The 20075-nt window shown below is 47.4% G+C and overlaps 1 protein-coding gene across 2 annotated transcripts in view; it reads left to right on the top strand.

Moving 5' to 3' along the window:
• The window catches only part of LOC115075811 (cell wall protein DAN4-like), a 313797-nt gene that overhangs the window by 17501 nt on the left and 276221 nt on the right, over positions 1-20075 (top strand). The gene's annotated exons all lie outside the window — the stretch shown is intronic.

Here is a 20075-nt window from a genome sequence, read left to right on the forward strand (position 1 = left end):
CTTTGTTCCATTAAACCACGTCTTTCTATATGTTCTGTGATTTTGTTGTTTAGAACACTTTCCACTATTTTTCCTGGTACTGAAGTCAGGCTAACTGGTCTGTAGTTTCCTAGATCACCCCTGGAGCCCTTTTTAAATATGGGGGTTACATTAGCTATCCTCCAGTCTTCAGGTACAATGGATGATTTTAATGATAAGTTACAAATTTTTACTAATAGGTCTGAAATTTCATTTTTTAGTTCCTTCAGAACTCTGGGGTGTATACCATCCAGTCCAGGTGATTTACTACTCTTCAGTTTCTCAATCAGCTCTACTACATCTTCTAGGTTCACTGTGATTTCATTCAGTCCATCTGAATCATTGCCCATGAAAACCTTCTCCAGTACGGGCACCTCCCCAACATCCTCTTCAGTAAACACCGAAACAAAGAAATCATTTAATCTTTCTGTGATGGCCTTATCCTCTCTAAGTGCCCCTTTAACCCCTCGATCATCTAACGGTCCAACTGACTCCCTCACAGGCTTTCTGCTTTGGATATATTTTAAAAAGTTTTACTGTGAGTTTTAGCCTCTACGGCCAACTTCATTTCAAATTCTCTCTTAGCCTTTCTTATCAATGTCTTACATTTAACTTGCCAACGTTTATGCATTATCCTATTTTCTTCTGTTGGATCCTTTGTTGTGGTCTCCACCGCTTCCCCCCCGCTTAGGGCTCAACCCTGCCTACCTCCGCTTCAGCCTGTGCCTGCCTTTGACTCCGGTTTGCTTACGACTTCGCTTCAGCCTGCTGCCTGCCTCTGACTCCGGTTTGCTTCCGACTCCGCTTCAGCCTGCAGCCAGCCTCTGACCCCGGCCTGCTTCCACCTCAGCCTACAGCCTGCTTCAGCCCCAGCTTGCTACAGACTCCGCTTCAGCCTACAGCCTGCTTCAGCCTCCGGTTTGCTACAGATTCCGCTGCCGCCCGCTGCCCTGCCTTCAGCTGGCCCTCGGCCTGTACAGCCGGTCCCCTGCTTCCCGGGTACCTTGGACTTCCTATCCGTACTGTTTACTCTGGTCCTGGCCTACGCCTATCTCTGTTTCTGGACTCTCAGTCACTGCTCAAAGTCCCGAGGTCCCAGTGCCCTACGGGCTCCTCCCGGGGCGTTCCTGGTTCCCGAGTGAACACCTCTAGCCTGTGGCTCCGCCTCCCGGCCTACCCTGTCACCCTAGGTAGGCCGGCCCAAGGGTCCACTACCTCGCCTGCAGTGTCCGACTGCAACAGATTGCAAGGCCATGGACTCGGCGGAGGCCCCAAGCCTGTAGGCCATTCCAGGTTTGGCACAACGCCTCCAGCAGCAACAGCACTGTATCGACACGCTTGCAGCTACGGTGGAGCAGCTGGTCTCCCGCCTGGAGGCTCCTCCTCCGGAACCACCTCCAACCCCTCTCCCGGCACCAGTACCTACTTCAGCTTCAGTGACTCAGTTACCCACGCCTACCCGGTATGCCGGAGATATCAAGACTTGCCGTGGTTTTCTAAATCAGTGCTACGTGCGTTTTGCTCTCCTGCCTGCACAGTTTTCTTCTGACGCAGTTAAAGTAGCGTACATATTCTCCCTGCTGGATGGTAAGGCCCTTGACTGGGCTTCACCCATGTGGGAGCGTCAGGATCCCTTGCTACAGAATCTACAGGAATTTGTCCTCAACTTCCGCCTCGCTTTTGATGATCCTGCACGACAGACCACCGCGGCCTCGGAGCTCTTGCATCTCAGGCAAGGGACACGCTCGGTGGCCGATTACACCATAGACTTTCGCACGCTGGCCATGGAAGTTGGTTGGCGAGATGACTGCCTTAGGGGAATCTTCCTGGAGGGGCTTGTTAGTCGCATCAAGGATGAGTTGGCAGGCCGGGACCTCCCGGACGATTTAAATGACTTGATTGACATTGCTGGCAGGGTGGATTGTCGCCTTCAGCAGCGGGATAAAGAGACCCGCTCCTTTCGTAAGGCGTTACCAAAGTCGTCCACTGCCTCCAGAACCCCGGCTCCTAAGGTTCTCCCAGCCTCCGTCAGCAGTGGGGAACCCATGCAATTGGGTAGATCCCCACTGACCCCTGAAGAAAGAAGGTGACGCCGCTCGCTAGGCCTCTGTCTCTACTGTGCAGGAAAGGAACACTTCCTCGCCAATTGCCCGGAACGTCCGGGAAACGACCATGCCTAGGTTATACCGAGGAGCTACACCTAGGCTCTACAGGATCAGCTCCTCTATGTACCTTGCCAGTGACTCTGAAATACCCCGGTGGGGAACTCCAGATCCGCGCTTTCATCGATTCTGGTGCTGAGGGGAACTTCATCGTGGCCGACCTGGTGAATCAGCTATATCTCCCCATGCTACAAAAAGTTCCTCCTCTGCGGATTTCCTCGATCCGGGGCACCCTGCTACCTGGTGTCATCACCTGCTCCACAGTTCCTCTGACCCTCCAGACGGGCCTGTTCCATTCGGAGGAGATCTCCCTGCTAGTCCTGGAGCGAGCTGTGCATCCCCTGGTTCTTGGACTACCCTGGTTGCGACAGCATTTGCCCGTAATACAGTGGGATAATTTCCAGCTGGTCCGATGGATTCCCTATTGTTTTGAACATTGTTTACGCCTCCCACGTCCACCGAGACCCTTGCACCTCTGTTCCTCACTTCTGCTGCCCGAGCCATATCAAGACTTTGCTGATGTCTTTTCTAAAGAGATGGCTGAACTTCTCCCTCAACACCGGCCTTTTGATTGCCCAATTGACTTGTTGCCGGGCACCACACCTCCTCGTGGCCGGGTGTACCCCTTGTCTTTTCCCGAGACTACTGCCATGTCCCAATATGTGACTGAGAACCTTGCCAAGGGCTTCATTCGTCCTTCTCGCTCACCTGCCGGAGCCGGTTTCTTCTTCGTGGCCAAGAAGGACGGCTCCTCCGCCCATGTATAGACTATCGTGGCTTGAATGCCATCACTAAGCGAGACCGGTATCCGCTTCCTTTGATCCCTGAGCTTTTGGACCGTCTTCAGGGAGCACGTATCTTCACCAAGCTAGACCTCCGAGGGGCCTATAACCTCGTCCGCATTCGCCCCGGGGATGAGTGGAAGACGGCCTTTAATACCAGGGATGGGCATTACGAGTACCTGGTAATGCCCTTTGGACTCTGCAACGCCCCAGCCATCTTCCAGAACCTCATGAACGAGGTTCTACGCGACATGCTCCACTCGCATGTTATCGTTTATCTCGATGACGTGCTCATCTTCTCTAAAGATCTGGAGACACACCGTTGCCACGTGGCACAAGTCCTGCAGGCTCTCCGAGACAACCACTTGTACGCCAAGCTTGAAAAATGCGTTTTTGAGGCTGAGGCTCTGCCCTTCCTCGGCTATATCATTTCCTCCACAGGATTCCGCATGGACCCTGAAAAAGTAGCTGCCATAACTCGTTGGCCTCAACCCAAGGGTCTCAAGGCCCTTCAGAGATTCCTAGGCTTTGCTAACTTTTACAGACATTTTATTCCTCAGTACTCGCACCGGGTCGCTCCTCTCATGGCCCTGACCCGCAAGGGAGCCGACGCCAAGAACTGGCCTGACGCTGCAATTGCAGCCTTCTCTGACTTAAAAGAAGCATTCCTCTCGGACATCTGCCTCCGACACCCAGATCCCACCAGACCTTTTATTGTTGAGGTCGACGCCTCTAGCATTGACGTCGGAGCGGTCCTCAGTCAACACGCCGACTCTGGACAGCTCCTCCCATGTTCCTACTTTTCCAGGAAGTTTTCCCCCGCCGAGATTAATTACTCGATTGGTGATAAGGAACTGCTGGCGATCAAACTCGCCTTCGAAGAGTGGAGGCAATGGCTTGAGGGGGCCCGACACACGACCACAGTGTATACGGACCACAAAAACCTAGAATACTTATCTCAGGCTCAACGACTAAACCCTCGTCAAGCCCGCTGGGTCCTGTTTTTCAGTCGCTTCGACTTTGTTTTACAATACCGGCCGGCGGCCAAAAATCTCCGAGCTGATGCTCTTTCCCGGACTTTCTTCTCCGAGGAAGATCAAGAACCTCCCCAGTATATTCTAGATCCTAGTAAGGTTCGCCTGTCTGCCCTGACGGTCCTCTCCCAAGATAGGACCGTGGTTCCTCGACGAGACCGCTTAAAGACACTACGCTGGGCTCATGACTCCCTCACTGGGGGGCACGCAGGACGCGAGAGAACCCTGGAACTCCTTAATCGCTTTTACTGGTGGCCCAACATCTGACAAGATGTGCGCACCTACGTGAGTTCCTATCCCACCTGCGCCCGTCAAAAACCCAGTCCTGGTTCCCCGTGCGGCCTCTTACAGCCTCTGCCGGTTCCCACCGAGCCCTGGACCCATCTCGCTACAGACTTCATGGTGGACTTGCCTCCGTCTCGCGGTCATACGGTTATCTGGGTTACCGTCGACCGCTTCTCTAAAATGGTGCATTTAGTCCCGCTGACCAAGTTACCCTCTGCACCCGAACTTGTCCTCCTCTTTGCCCAGCATATTTTCAGGCTACACGGCCTCCCGCAGGACATTGTTTCCGACCGGGGACCCCAGTTTGTTGCACACTACTGGAGAGCCCTCTACCAGTGCTTCAAGGTAAAGCTTAGCTTCTCTACAGCTTTCCACCCACAGAGTAACGGACAGTCCAAAAGGATGAATCGGACTCTGAAGACCTACCTTCGAGCCTTCACCAATGAAAAACAAGACAACTGGTCGGAGCTACTGCCCTGGGCCGAGTTTGCCTATAACAATCAAGCTCATGCAGCCACCGGACTCTCACCTTTCCAGCTAGTCTATGGGAAACAGCTGAGACCTCCACGTCCTCTCGCTATCTCCAGCACCTCACCAGCCGCCCAGTTGACGGCGCACCAGCTACAGACATTGTGGCAGAAGACCCAGAACAAGCTATTCCGCTCAGCCTCTTCCGCCAAACAGGCGGCCGATCGCCACCGATGACCCGCTCCTATCTACCAGCCAGGAGACCGGGTCTAGCTTAGCACCAAGAACATTCGTCTCCGCCTCCCCTCACGAAGATTTGCACCCAGATTCTGTGGGCCATTTCAGGTCGCCGAGAGAGTGGGGTTGGTTTCATATCGGCTGAGGCTACCATCCTCCCTTCGAGTCCACAATGTCTTCCACGTATCCCTGCTTAAGCCCGTAGTCCTCTCCCGCTATCACCGCAAACCTCCGGATCCTTTGTCTACCACCATCGACAATGACCCCACCTACCAGGTACGCGAGGTCTTGGACATTCGCTTCCACAACCGCAGGTGGGAGTATCTACTTGCATGGGAAGGTTGCGGTGATGAGGACAACACTTGGGAACCCAGCCGCAACATTTTGGACAAGTCATTGTTGCAGCAGTTCCATCAGGACCACCCGGAGAAACCTGGTCCTCTCAAGAGGGGCCGTAAAGGGGGGGGGGGTACTGTTGCAGTCTCCACGCTTTCCCCCGCTTAGGGCTCAACCCTGCCTACCTCCGCTTCAGCCTGCTGCCTGCCTCTGACTCCGGTTTGCTTACGATTCCGCTTCAGCCTGCTGCCTGCCTCTGACTTCGGTTTGCTTACAACTTCGCTTCAGCCTGCTGCTTGCCTCTGACTCCGGTTTGCTTCCGACTCCGCTTCAGCCTGCAGCCAGCCTCTGACCCCGGCCTGCTTCCGCCTCAGCCTACAGCCTGCTTCCACCCCAGCTTGCTACAGACTCCGCTTCAGCCTACAGCCTGCTTCAGCCTCCGGTTTGCTACAGACTCCGCTTCAGCTTACAGCCTGCTTCAGCCTCCGGTTTGCTCCAGCTTCCGCTTGAGCCTACAGCCTGCTTCAGCCTCCGGTTTGCTACAGACTCCGCTTCAGCTTACAGCCTGCTTCAGCCTCCGGTTTGCTACAGATTCCGCTGCCGCTCGCTGCCCTGCCTTCAGCTGGCCCTCGGCCTGTACAGCCGGTCCCCTGCTTCCCGGGTACCTTGGACTTCCTATCCGTACTGTTTACTCTGGTCCCGGCCTATACCTATCTCTGTTTCTGGACTCTCAGTCACTGCTCCAAGTCCCGAGGTCCCAGTGCCCTATGGGCTCCTCCCGGGGGGTTCCTGGTTCCCGGGTGAACACCTCTAGCCTGTGGCTCCGCCTCCCGGCCTACCCTGTCACCCTAGGTAGGCCAGCCCAAGGGTCCACTACCTTGCCAGCAGTGTCTGACTGCAACATCCTTCTTCCAATTTTTGAATGAAGATCTTTTGGCTAAAATAGCTTCTTTCACCTCCCCTTTTAACCATGCCAGTAATCATTTTGCCTTCTTTCCACCGTTCTTAATATGTGGAATACATCTGTATTGTGCTTCTAGAATGATATTTTTTAACAATGACCACGCCTCTTGCACACTTTTTACCTTTGTAGCTGCTCCTTTCAGTTTTTTTCTAACAATTTTTCTCATTTTATCAAAGTTTCCCTTTTGAAAGGTTAGCATGAGAGCCGTGGATTTGCAAACTGTTCCTCTTCCAGTCATTAATTCAAATTTGAACATATTATGATCACTATTGCCAAGCGGCCCCACCACTGTTACCTCTCTCACCAAATCCTGTTCTCCACTGAGAATTAGATCTAAAATTGCTCCCTCTCGCGTCGGTTCCTGAACCAATTGCTCCATAAAACTATCATTTATTCCATCCAGGAACTTTATCTCTCTAGCGTGTCCCGATGATACATTTTCCCAGTCAATATTGGGATAATTAAAGTCTACTAATAACATGAAGAGTCAATAAAGCATTGAAAAAACCTTATCTCAAAGAAGGTAGGAAAAACTTATACTCATCTTTAGATTAAGCCAGCTACCCATTCATCAGGACTTCACGTCTCAACAACCGGAACCTATCAATTTTGTGTAATGCTTCCACATGGATACCCCTTGGACCTGAAGATCCTGCCTTAAAAGTTTTCTATCAATTGGTGTCACAAGACATTGCATCTCTGCACTTAGACGCACATAATCAGCCCTTTTCAAACATGTCACGTAATGAGAAAATCGCCCTTCAGGAATTGCAAGCAGCTAAAGATGTCATCATTAAACCGGCTGATAAAGGCGGAAAAATTGTCCTACAAAATCGGTCTCATTATGACAGAGAGATTCATCGTCAACTGGGCGACTCTAGGTTCTATAAATATTTGGACTCGGACCCGACCCCTGAAATCCAACAAGAGATTTCTAAGATTGTGAAAGAAGGTACTAAGTTGGGTTTTTTGACCCCCAAAGAGGCAAGTTATTTAACCAAGAAACATCCTCGAGTACCAGTGTTTTACACCCTACCTAAAATTCACAAAAGCATTCAGAATCCCCCTGGGCGCCCTATAGTATCAAGTTGTGATTCTTTGTTGGAACCTCTCTCTCGTTTTATAGATCACTTTTTAGCACCTTTTGTCCCCCTTATCACTTCATATGTAAAAGACTCGTCTGACATGATTATTTTTTTGGAACATCTCGATATTGACACTACAAATTTGAAGATGGCCACCTTGGACGTGGAAGCTCTATACACATCTATTCCTCAAGATGAAGCTATAGAGATTGCTGAAATATTTCTTGAGAAACGCCCTAAACCGCATAGGATTCCAAGTACATTTTTATTACATTTGCTGACAATTGCCTTGAAGAAGAATTTTTTTGCCTATAACCGTAAATTTTACCAACAGATTTGTGGCACCGCCATGGGGGCCACCATGGCCCCCGACCTGGCAAATTTATACATGGATTTTTTTGAGTCACAATGGTTAAGCAATCACCCCTTTCAACAACAACTAATAACATGGAAGTGGTATATAGATGACGTTTTCATTTTATGGAGAGCGGATGAAGATTCTTTTAGAGCATTTACCATGTGGTTGAATTCCTGCAATTCAAGTTTGAAGTTTACGTCTCACATTGAATCGGTCTCTATTACCTTTTTGGATATACAAATTACTTTGATCGAAGGCAAATTTGTGACATCACTCTACCGCAAGACTGTTAGCTCTAATACTTATTTGCACTACTCCAGCGCCCACCCAATGAGTCTGAAGACAAATCTACCTGTAAGCCAATTATTAGAGCCCGGCGCCTCTGTACTACCACAGCTGATTTTGAATATCAATCAATGATTTTACAGGATCGTTTTCTGGCTCGCGGCTACCCACGCAAATGCATCCGAAGAGCTTACCATCGAGCCAAATATTGTCATCGTGAATGGCTGTTCCTCCCACGATCAGCTGAGACTGAGTCTCGTCACACTTGTGTTCTTCCATTTTCATCATTTGCCTTGGAAGTACGCCGTTCAATTTTGAGAAATTGGCATGTGCTACAATTGCATGAGATCTTTCAAACTCCCCCCCCGTATTACTTTTTCATGGGCCACCAATCTAAGACATGCCTTGGTGAGGTCAGACAGTTCTTTGGACCCTACTCCACTTATGTCTTCTACAGGTTCACATCAACCTTGCCAAAATTGCTCTGTTTGCGGTTCGTCCATGAATATTCAACACAGTTTTTCCACAAGTTCTGGATATAAGATTTTTTTAAAACACACTACCACTTGTAATTCTCTGATGGTGGTCTACTTAATACAATGTCCTTGCCAACTTCTTTATATTGGAAAGACAAAAAGGGCACTAAAACAAGGGTGATAGAACATCGATCAAATATTAAAAATAAAAGAGAAGATGAACCTCTTGTGACACACTGCATAGAACATAATCATACATTTTCTGATTTGCTTTTTTGTGGAATCGATCATATCCCATTGCATTGGCGTGGCGGTGATCGAGAACGTCTGCTTTTACAGTCAGAACAACGTTGGATTTTTCGTCTGAATACTGTTGCTCCTATGGGACTTAATGCAGAATTGGACTTGTATTCTTTCCTGGGATAAACAAAGAAACTTGACTATCACCACTGCCTACCTTGATGGATTTCGTAAGACAAGACGTCATGAATAATTGGCGTAATTAATGACATCACATAATCTCGAACATTTAAAGAAACGTGAGGTTTGGCTTCTGTCTTCCTCCTCCCTGTTCCGGTTGTTGAGACGTGAAGTCCTGATGAATGGGTAGCTGGCTTAATCTAAAGATGAGTATAAGTTTTTCCTACCTTTTTTGAGATAAGGTTTTTTCAATGCTTTATTTATTGTCACTGTAGGATAAAGACTCTTGTCTATATGTCCTTTATATGCCCCTGAAGAAGCTTATGGGTGAAACACTGGCCATGTTGGGCTGCGATATATTCAAGCATTGGTGTTTAAGAGTCTATCTTTATTGACGGAGGACATTTTATTTATTTATTTAACACTTTTTCTATACCAACCTTCATGGTTGGGACCATATCAGATCGGTTTACATCAAAAGGGGGGACTGTAACAAAACCGTAGATAAAACAGGAAGAACAAAGTTACATTCAACAAGGGTGGTAAACTTGGAAGCAAGACTGCTAGAAAGAAAGGTCTAAAGGAACGTAGTGCTTAGGATAAAAACAACAGTTAAAGAGTCAGGGTAGGCTCTTATACATAACTTTGAGATAGTCAGGAGATCCATTGTTCATAATGGATTTTCGGTCGTCTAATGTGTGTCTAAGGGATCGGAGAAGGCCTGGCGGAAAAGCCAGGTCTTGAGTTTTTTTCTAAATGTTAAGAGGCAGGGTTCCAGTCTAAGGTCGGATGGGATATTGTTCCAGATAGCTGGGCCTGCTGTAGAAAAGGATCGGTCTTTTGTCGAGGTGAGGCGTGTGGCTTTTGTAGGTGGGGCTTGAAGGGCTCCTTTATATACTTCTCTGGTCGGTCTGTTGGTGATATGGAGATTGAGAGAGAATTTGAGGTCCAGATGCAGATGATTGTAGATGGCTTTGTGAATTAAGGTGAGTGATTTGTAAAGGATTCTGTATTTCACCGGGAGCCAGTGTAAGTTATGGAGTATGGGTGATATGTGTTCTCCACCGTTGGTGTTAGTCAGAATTCTTGCCGCGGCGTTCTGTATCAATTGTAGGGGTTTGGTGGATGAGCTGGGGAGACCCAAAAGTAGAGCGCTGCAGTAGTCTATTTTAGCAAATAGTAAGGCTTGCAGAACTGTCCTGAAGTCGTGGAAGAATAGAAGAGGTTTGAGTCTTTTTAGAACCTGGAGTCTATAGAAACAATCTTTGGTTGTAGTGTTGATCATTTTCTTTAGGTTTAGGCGGTTGTCGAGTAGAACCCCGAGATCTCTTACATGGGTGTGCGTGAGCTGGGTGTTGAGGATGGTCTGTGGAGGAGGGTTGTCTTGATTGGAGGAGATGAGGAGGAGTTCAGTCTTAGATGCGTTAAGGACCAAATTAAGACTGTTGAGAAGGCTGGTGATTAGTTTTAGGCAGTTGTTCCAGTGCGTGAATGATTTTGTGATGGATTCTGTTATCGGAATCAGAATCTGCACGTCATCAGCATATAGGTAATGTGTTAGGTTAAGGTCTGTTAGAAGCTGGCAGAGAGGGAGGAGGTAGACGTTGAAGAGCGTGGGTGATAAAGAGGATCCTTGAGGAACACCAAGTGAGGAACTTGTCGATGGAGATTCTTTATTGTTAATTTTTAATTTGAAGCTTCTATTACTAAGGAATGATGTGAACCAACTGAGGGCTGATCTGGCTATACCTATGTCTGCTAGGCGAGTCAAGAGGATGGAGTGGTTGATGGTATTGAATGCCGCCGAGATGTCTAGGAGAACTAGAAGAAAGGAGTAGCCTTTGTCTAATCCCATAATGATGTGGTCTGTTAATGATATGAGAAGCATTTCTGTACTGCGAGATTTGCGAAATCCATATTGGGATGGGTATAAGATATTGTGTTCTTCTAGGTATTCTGAGAGCTGAGTATTAACCAATTTCTCTGTTAGTTTGGCTAAGAAAGGGAGATTTGAGATGGGGCGGAAGTTGGCCAGTTCTTTTGGGTCTAAGTTGTGTTTCTTGAGGAGGGGTTTAAGAGAAGCGGTTTTTAAGCTGTCTGGGTACTTCCCTTGGGTTAACGAGCAGTTTATGATGTTCGCTATAGGTCCAGAGATCTTGTTGGGAATCAGAAGTAGAAGTTTGGAAGGGATGTTGTCAGCTGGATGGCTAGATGGTTTCTGTCTCTTGAGGAAGGATTCAATCTCACCGGGGAACGTTAGTTCGAAATTGTTGAGCTTGATTCCAGAGTGGGTGTGAGTGTTGGTGAATGTAGAGCTGGGGGTAGTCTTGGTTGGTAGGAGTGCCAGGGTATTTGCAATCTTCTGCTGGAAGAATGAAGCAAGCTCATTAGCCTTCGATTGTGCCTGATCGTTGGTTATCGTCGATGGGGAAGGCTTTGTGATTTGAGACACGTACGAGAAGAGCGCCTTGGCATGATATTGGAAATCGTGGATTTTGTTTGCATAGTATTCTTTTTTTGACTTTAGAATTGCGGTCCTGTAGTGATGTAGGGTTCCTTTGTAAGTTGATAGCGTAGAGGAGTTTGGTGCTTTGCGCCATTTATTTTCTTTGTGACGTAGGACTAGTTTCAGCCGTTTGAGTTGCGTAGAGAACCAGGGTTGATTTCCTTTTTTTTCTGGGTTTATTGTTTTGGAGACTGCGGGGCATAACTTGTTTGCAACTGCTTCTGTAATGTTGTGCCATGAGAGAATGGCTGAATCGGGGTTGGATAGATCCAGGTTTGAGAGTTCTTTCGCAAGATGGTCGCTGAGGATCTCAGATGCACATGTTTTCCTGAAATGAATGGTAGACGGATGCTGTGGGCTGTGAGTCTGTTGTGTTGTGGAGACCTTGGTGGTTATCAGAAAGTGATCTGACCATGGGACTGGGGTACAAGAGGGTGCTACAGAGCAGGTGAACTTTGAGTTAATAAAGATAAGGTCCAGCGTGTGTCCTGCTTTGTGTGTCGGGTTGTCGACGATCTGCGAGAATCCCATAGAATTGAGGGAGTTGAGGAGAGTTTCGCAATTGGAGGAGCGGGGAGAGGCATCGGTGTGTAAGTTGAAATCTCCCATGATCATGGTAGGGATGTATGAATCGATGTGCTTCACTATGGATTCAATGAGGGGAGAGGCGTTAGCTTCAAGTAAACCCGGAGTGGCATAGACTAGTAGTAATTGGAGTTGTTGTGATTTGACTAGGCACAATTCCAGATTGGACTCGGACCTTATTGTATGCGGTGTAAGTCTAAGTTCTTTTTTGGTAGCTAGAAGTAAAACGCCCCCTCGTTTTTTATGTCTGTGGGTTGATAATATGTCATACTTGTGTATGGGTAATTGGTTAATTAACGCAATATCTGAGTTTTTTAACCAGGTTTCTGTGATGGCACAGATGTCTGGGTCGGAGTCCAGTAGATAGTCATTGAGGATGTGCGTCTTTTTTGTTAGGGATTGTGCGTTGAATAGGGTTACCGAGAGTAGGGTGAGCCCTAAGAATTGGGTAAGTGGTGTGATCATAATTGGTATGAGAGATCTGTGATTTCTTGGTGGTGATTCTTGCGCAGGAAAAATGCTGTTGTGGAGACGGTGATGTCTGATCGGTATGTGGTGAGTTAGCATTTCTTCCCCTAGTTCAGCGCTGGGTGCTTGCTGGGCGTGGACGGATGAACGCTGGATGCTTGCTGGGCGTGGAAGGATGAACGCTGGATACTTGCTGGATGCTTGCTGGGGGTGGAAGGATGAACGCTGGATGCTTGCTAGGCGTGGAGGGATGAACGCTGGATACTTGCTGGGCGTGGAAGGATGAACGCTGGATACTAGCTGGGCGTGGAAGGATGAACGCTGGATGCTTGCTGGGCGTGGAAGGATGAACGCTGGATACTTGCTGGGCGTGGAAGGATGAACGTTGGATGCTTGCTGGGCGTGGAAGGATGAATGCTGGATGAGTGTGTGAGCTTAGAAGGATGAGCGTTGGCCCGAACTAGGCATAGGCGGGAGGACTGCAGGTGTGTTGGTATTTGGTAGTGTGAGCCACTATGGTAAGGCCGAATAGTGATGGAAGGAATAACTTAGGAGTCTACACAAATAGACTCACAAAGGGGCGCACTAAGGGGCAGACCCCTTAGGTCGCGCTCCTTCTGGCTCGCGACGCCGTCGAGAGCCTTATTGAATTTAAAGGGGCTCCAGCCGGCTTCCGATTAGCCTAGTGCCTATCGGGGGCGTGGCTTGTGGCTTGTACTCAAGGCGTGCAGCCGTGAGTGCCAGCGTCGAGGTTCCCTTTCAATTTGCTTGATTTTTTTTTTGTTTTTCTTTCTCAGTCTCAGTCACCCAATGGTGAGTCTCCCGTTCCTCCAAATTTAATTTAAAATTACTTCCTGCCTCTGCTCGCGTCTGCACGGCTCTCTTGGAGGAGAGTGGGCTCTTGTCCCTGGGACCGCGTGAGCCCCGGCAGATAGGCGAGGTAGGTGCTGGGACGGAGGAGGAAGTGAAATTTTATTTTAAGAAAAAAGAAAAAATTTCCGATAAAAAATTATTTTTGAAATAAAATAAAATTACAAAGAAGGCGAATGATTGAAAAGACCGGTTGGTGTCTCTGTAAAAAAGTCACACAACGTCAGGCTTGCTGACGCCTTCTATAGCCATTATCTTTAATTTGATTTGGTTCCACTTTTATTGTTCACAGTGACGATAATTGAAGTCTCCCATTATTACCACGCTACCAATTTGGTTAGCTTCCCTAATTTCTCTTAGCATTTCACTGTTAGTCTCACCATCTTGACCAGGTGGATGGTAGTATACTCCTATTACTATAGTCTTCCCCGACACACAAAAGATTTCTACCCATAAAAATTCAATTTTGCATTTAGTCTCGTGCAGGATGTTTGTCCTGTTGGACTCTATGCCATCCTGGACATAAAGCACCACACGCCTCCCGGGTGCTCCTCTCTGTCATTGTGATATAATTTGTACTCCGGTATAGCACTGTCCCATTGGTTGTCTTCCTTTCAGCAGGTCTCTGAGATGCCAATTAAGTCTGTCATCATTCACTGCTATACATTCTAATTCTCCCATCTTCTTAGACTGCTGGCATTAGCATACAAACATTTCAAAGTTTGTTTTTTGTTTGTATTTTCATTCTGCTTTTTAATTAATAGGGATAGGTTAGAATTTTTTAGCTCTGGTGAGTTTTTAGTTACAGGCACTTGGACCACTTTTCTTATTACTGGACCCACACTGTCAGGATGCCCTAATTCTAATGCATCATTAGTATCCTTTGAAGATACCTCTCTCCGAACCATGCACTGCTGAGTGACTGTCGGCTTTCCCCTTTATTCTAGTTTAAAAGCTGCTCTAGCTCCTTTTTAAAGGTTAGTGCCAACAGTCTGGTTCCACCCTGGTTAAGGTGGAGCCCATCCCTTCGGAAGAGACTCCCGCTTCCCCAAAAGGTTCCCCAGTTCCTAACAAAACTGAATCCCTCTTCCTTGCACCATTGTCTCATCCACCCATTGAGACTCTGGAGCTCTGCCTGTCTCTGGTGACCTGCGCATGGAACAGGGAGCATTTCAGAGAATGCTAACCTGGAGTTTCTGGATTTAAGATTTCTACCAAGAGCCTCCCACATTTTCCTATGTCATTGGTGCCTACATGTACCAAGACAGCTGGCTCCTCCCCAGCACTGTCTAAAATCCTATCTAGGTGATGCGTGAGGTCCGTCACATTCTCACCAGGTAGGCATGTTACCAGGCGACCCTCATGCCCACCAGCCACCCAGCTATCTACATTCCTAATAATTGAATCACCAACTATGACGACCGACCTAACCCTTCCCTCCTGGGCAGTAGGCCTTGTGGAGATGTCCTTGGTATGAAAGGACAGGGCATCACCTGGAGAGCAGGTTCTTGCTACAAGATCCTTTCCTGCTATACCAGGTTTATGCTCTCCAATCATGAGACCTTCTTCCTCCAAGGCAGCACCAGGGCTGCCAGTCTGAAGTTGGGACTTGGCTACTATGTCCCTGAAGGTATCATCTATATACCTCTCTGTCTGCCTCAGCTCCTCCAGGTCTGCCACTCTAGCCTCCAGAGATCAGACTGGTTCTCTGAGAGCCAGGATCTCTTTGCATCGCATGCACATGTACAACTTCTCACCGGTGGGTAAAAAATCATACATGTAGCAAACAAACAGTCTTTACCTTCTCCAGGAAAGTTCAGGCTCAGACGAGAGGTAATTGTTACAAAGAAACTTTTTTCCCCCTGCTCCTTCTGGTTCCTGGGGTGAAGCCCACTGAACAGCACGTCGACGTTAACAGCTGGGCTGGAGCTTAAAAGCCAGTCTCCCTCGGCGCGTGTCGCTACCAGGGAATTTTTGGGCTTCATTGGACACAAGTAAAGTGAGTAATCACTTTATATTTTCTCCCTGCTCCCAACCCGCCCAGATTAGAGTTTTAAATTGGAGAAGACTTGGAGAAAAGTAATATCTGGTATCACTATATACAATTCTTAATAAAATGCCGCATACAAAAAGAAAGGCAAAGATAAGAGAGGCAACAACACCCTCTCTATCTGAGCCACATCAATCTCAGATACCAGCATTCTTTTCATCCACCCCTAGAATAGAGCCGGAGGAGGTGGTCATTGTAGATCAAAGCACTGAGCGGGCGCTTAATCTACCGACCGAAACATCTTTGAGCCCCGGAGCTCCGTGTACCCCTCCACAGCCACAAGTAAATTCTTTGGAAGTATCAAAAGTTTCCTTATCTTTAACTGAAGGCAATGGAGAGGTCCTGGCTAATAAGGGGAAAGAAGAATCAGGAACAGGAATAGATTTGAAAGTTTTACCACCTAAACCAAACGAAATAACACTTGATTCCCTATGGTCTGCTATTGTCTCTCTCGAAACTGCAATAATAAAACTAACACAACAAACTACAGATGCAAATCTGCAAACAAAAAATTTGGAATCCTCATTAGAAAAAATGAACAAGGAAAAACAAGGAGTGGAACTAAGATTGAATGCGCTTGAAACCTGCCATCAAAGGTTTACAATAAACAGAGATATTACACAACAAGAGATTAGAGATGATTGAGAATCAACAAAAGTACTTAAACTTAAGAGTACTCAATTTCCCTAAGCTCAATCTAGTCTCACCCTTAGACATGTTTAAGGAATATTTATCATGTATATTGAAATGGCCTGAGAAATCAATGCCTACTATATCTAAAATATACTATGTGGATATTAAGAGTAACACAGCTGAGGGAAAAAAAGAGGAGGGATTGTCATTAAATTTATCAGAAGTGTTAGAAATGACATTAGAATCAAAAATTGAGGAAAGAACTACCCTACATGTTAGTTTTGTTTTTGCAACAGATAGGGATGCTATATTCAGATTGTTCATGAAGAAAAGAACAGAACTCTTCCACGGTGGAAAGATCTGGGTTTACCCAGATCTTTCCAGAACAACTCAATTAAGGAGAAAAAAATTCCTAGAATTAAGAACAGACGTGGAAAGTAAAGGTGGGAAAATGATTGTAAAATATCCATGTAGGTGTGAAGTTTGGAGAAATGGTCAAAAATATGTTTATTTTGAGATAACACAGTTAAAAAAGTTTCTTGAATCTTCCCCCCCGTGAAAATTAGCAACAGGAACGAAGCAGAAAAAAAATATATATCTAGGTTTGTCTTTTCCTTTTTCAATTGTAAAAGGTATTCCTGTTTTCCTTAAACCGCTCAAATTTCTTTCTCAATCCTGGAGCATTACCTCTTACATTTCTTACTGCAGATTAGAGATGTATACCTCAGTTATTATTGATAACAGTATGGAAAATCTGTAACTAATTGTTTATTTTCTTCTATGTAAGATTGTTAAAATCAGCATAAATAAAAAAATTAAAAAAAAAAAATCATACATGTGACACTCGATGCAAAAGACTGGGAAGCCCCACTCTTGCTGCTGGACTGCTGCCTTCATCTAAGTTTTGATCAGTTCCTAGTTAAGTTTTAGGTTGCTATGGGAGTAGGAATGTGTCTAATTAACGTCCTTTAAATGTAGTAGTGAATTCACTATGGGGCGGATTTTAAGAGCCCTGCTCGCCTAAATCCGCCCAAATCCGGGCGGATTTAGGCGAGCAGGGCCCTGCGCGCCGGTAAGCCTATTTTACATAGGCCTACCGGCGCGCGCAGAGCTCTGGGACTCGCGTAAGTCCCGGGGTTTTCTGAGGGGGGCGTGTCGGGGGCGTGTCGGGGGCATGTCGGGGGCGGGCCCGATCCGCGCGGCGTTTTCGGGGCATGTTGGGAGCGTTCCGTGGGCGGGCCCGGGGGCGTGGTTACGGCCCGGGGCGGTCCTGGGGCGTGGCCGCGCCCTCCGGACCCGCCCCCAGGTCGCGTCCCGGCGCGCTAGCGGCCCGCTGGCGCGCGGGGATTTACGTCTCCCTCCGGGAGGCATAAATCCCCCGACAAAGGTAAGGAGGGGGTTTAGACAGGGCCGGGCGGGTGGGTTAGGTAGAGGAAGGGAGGGGAAGGTGAGGGGTGGGCAAAAGAAAGTTCCCTCCGAGGCCGCTCCGATTTCGGAGCGGCCTCGGAGGGAACGGGGGTAGGCTGCGCGGCTCGGCGCACGCCGGCTATACAGAATCGATAGCCTTGCGCGCGCCGATCCAGGATTTTAGCGGCTACGCGCGTATCTACTAAAATCCCACGTACTTTTGCTGGCGCCTGATGCGCCAGCAAAAGTACGCCTATTTGCGCGGTCTAAAAAATCTACCCCTAAATGTCTGGTAGTGGCCTACAGGGGTCTGATCAAACTCTCAATAAAGTTTTTGTTGTTTTTTGTTTTTTTTTGTGAAAGTGGCACCTGCCTATAAATTAAAGGATGAGCTAGGGGTAGGTGGACGAGGGCTGGGAGGGTTGGGATATACAGTCAGTCTAACTTCAGTTAGTCAGCCAGAGTGACTCACTGCTCTCCAGGGATGTGCAGAGCAAAATTTTATGTTCATATTTCTTATGTCCGAAAGGGGGTCCCACTTGCGGCCAATATGGACATAAAAAAAATCCAATGAGTTGGGTATATGTACATATGTGCAAAAAAAAAATTTAAACCCCCTCACCCTCCTTAATCCCCCCCCCAGACTTACCACAATTCCCTGGTGATCGAGCGAGGAGTGAGGACGTCATTTCTGCAATCCTTGGCGAGAAGCATGTGACGTCGGCGGCATGTCGAGTGACGCCGGCGTCACGTGATTCCCGGCTCACCCTCCCAGGAGGGTCAGGAGGCCCCCCCAAGCTGGCCAAAAGTTCTTTTTGGGCCGAACGAGCCGTCCGGTGTGAACGAGCCGGGAATCACGTGACGCCGGCGTCACTCGACGTGCCGCCGACGTCACATGCTTCTCGCCAAGGATTGCAGAAATGGCGTCCTCACTCCTCGCTCCATCACCAGGGAGTTGTGGTAAGTCGGGGGGGGGGGGGATTAAGGAGGGTGAGGGGGTTTATATTTTTATTTGGCTCAACAATCGCGATTTCCCACATATCCAACATATCTATGTTGGATATGTGGGAAATCCGATCGTTTATGTCGAATCAATTTTTTAAGTTAAAAAAAAATATGAGTAGCGTTTTACTAATGCGGTCAATCCGAATGCACACCCCTACTGCTCTCTTGATTAACAAATGTTGGTACATATCCAAACCAAATCACACTACCTCAACACCTTTCCAAGGTGAGTAACTGAACTGAATTTTTCAACCTTTTTACTTAGGTATACTCTGCTCCTAGCTAATTTCTACCTTCTGGCTACTTTTTTTGGGGGGGGGGGGGGGTTTGTATTTTTTTTTTTTAATACAAACACTCAGTTCTGCTTACCAGCTGCCTTACAGACTTTTAAAAATAAGCACACTACCTACTGCTTGCTAGGGATGTGCAGCCAAAAAAATTTCGTTTCATTCATGATACGTATTCGTGGGGGGTCATTTCTGTTGCATTCGGACGTATGGAGAATTCCATACGTCGATATGTCAATACGTTTTCCGGTTCCCATTAAAGTCAATGGGGGAAGGATTTCCAGCCTATTTTTGGCTGCAGAATTGGGGTTTTATTATCAATTTTCATGAAACTTCTGGGGAGCAATCATCACAACAACAAAAGAGCTCCAAGGTACTTAGACTGTGGCAAGTGGTACCAAAGTGGCATGAATAGCCAAAGGCACTGGAAAGGTGCAAAGGGGTACCAGAAGTGGCAAGAGTGCTTTAACAGAGGCACAAAGCAGCACTGAGAATGTCAAAACCACACCACAGCTTCAAAAGAGAGCTGGGGGGATATGATAGAGGTGTTTAAAATCATGAGAGGTCTAGAACGGGTAGATGTGAATCGGTTATTTACTCTTTCGGATAGTAGAAGGACTAGGGGACACTCTATGAAGTTAGCATGGGGCACATTTAAAACTAATCGGAGAAAGTTCTTTTTTACTCAACGCACAATTAAACTCTGGAATTTGTTGCCAGAGAATGTGGTTCGTGCAGTTGGTATAGCTGTGTTTAAAAAAGGATTGGATAAGTTCTTGGAGGAGAAGTCCATTACCTGCTATTAAGTTCACTTAGAGAATAGCCACTGCCATTAGCAATGGTTACATGGAATAGACTTAGTTTTTGGGTACTTGCCAGGTTCTTATGGCCTGGATTGGCCACTGTTGGAAACAGGATGCTGGGCTTGATGGACCCTTGGTCTGACCCAGTATGGCATTTTCTTATGTTCTTATGTTCTTATGATAGCAGATGCATGAACCATCGAAGGCAGCACGAAAGGCAAAGCGGCAAGACAAGTGGCATTGACATCCAACAGCACAATGAAGGGGGAACATAGCAAGCAGATAGACTAGCACCAACACACTGAGGAACCATGAGAGTGGCAAGAACACCACAAGGAGTTAAGTGAGTCATCTGGTGTATGGCAGCAAAGCAGAGTGGCAGAAAGCTGATAGGGGCAAGACAGGCTGGCAGAGTGGAGGTAGTCTGGTCCCTGTGGTTTTGATAGGGGAAAGACAGGCTGGCCCAGGAGACAGTTCCCTTTCCTTTGTGCAGGAAAGGACTCCCTAGAACAGGTTCACCCCTAGAGTGGGGTGTTTCCGTTGGTGTCTAG

This window comes from Rhinatrema bivittatum, chromosome 14 (assembly GCF_901001135.1).
Source record: "Rhinatrema bivittatum chromosome 14, aRhiBiv1.1, whole genome shotgun sequence".
Lineage (NCBI taxonomy): Eukaryota > Metazoa > Chordata > Amphibia > Gymnophiona > Rhinatrematidae > Rhinatrema > Rhinatrema bivittatum.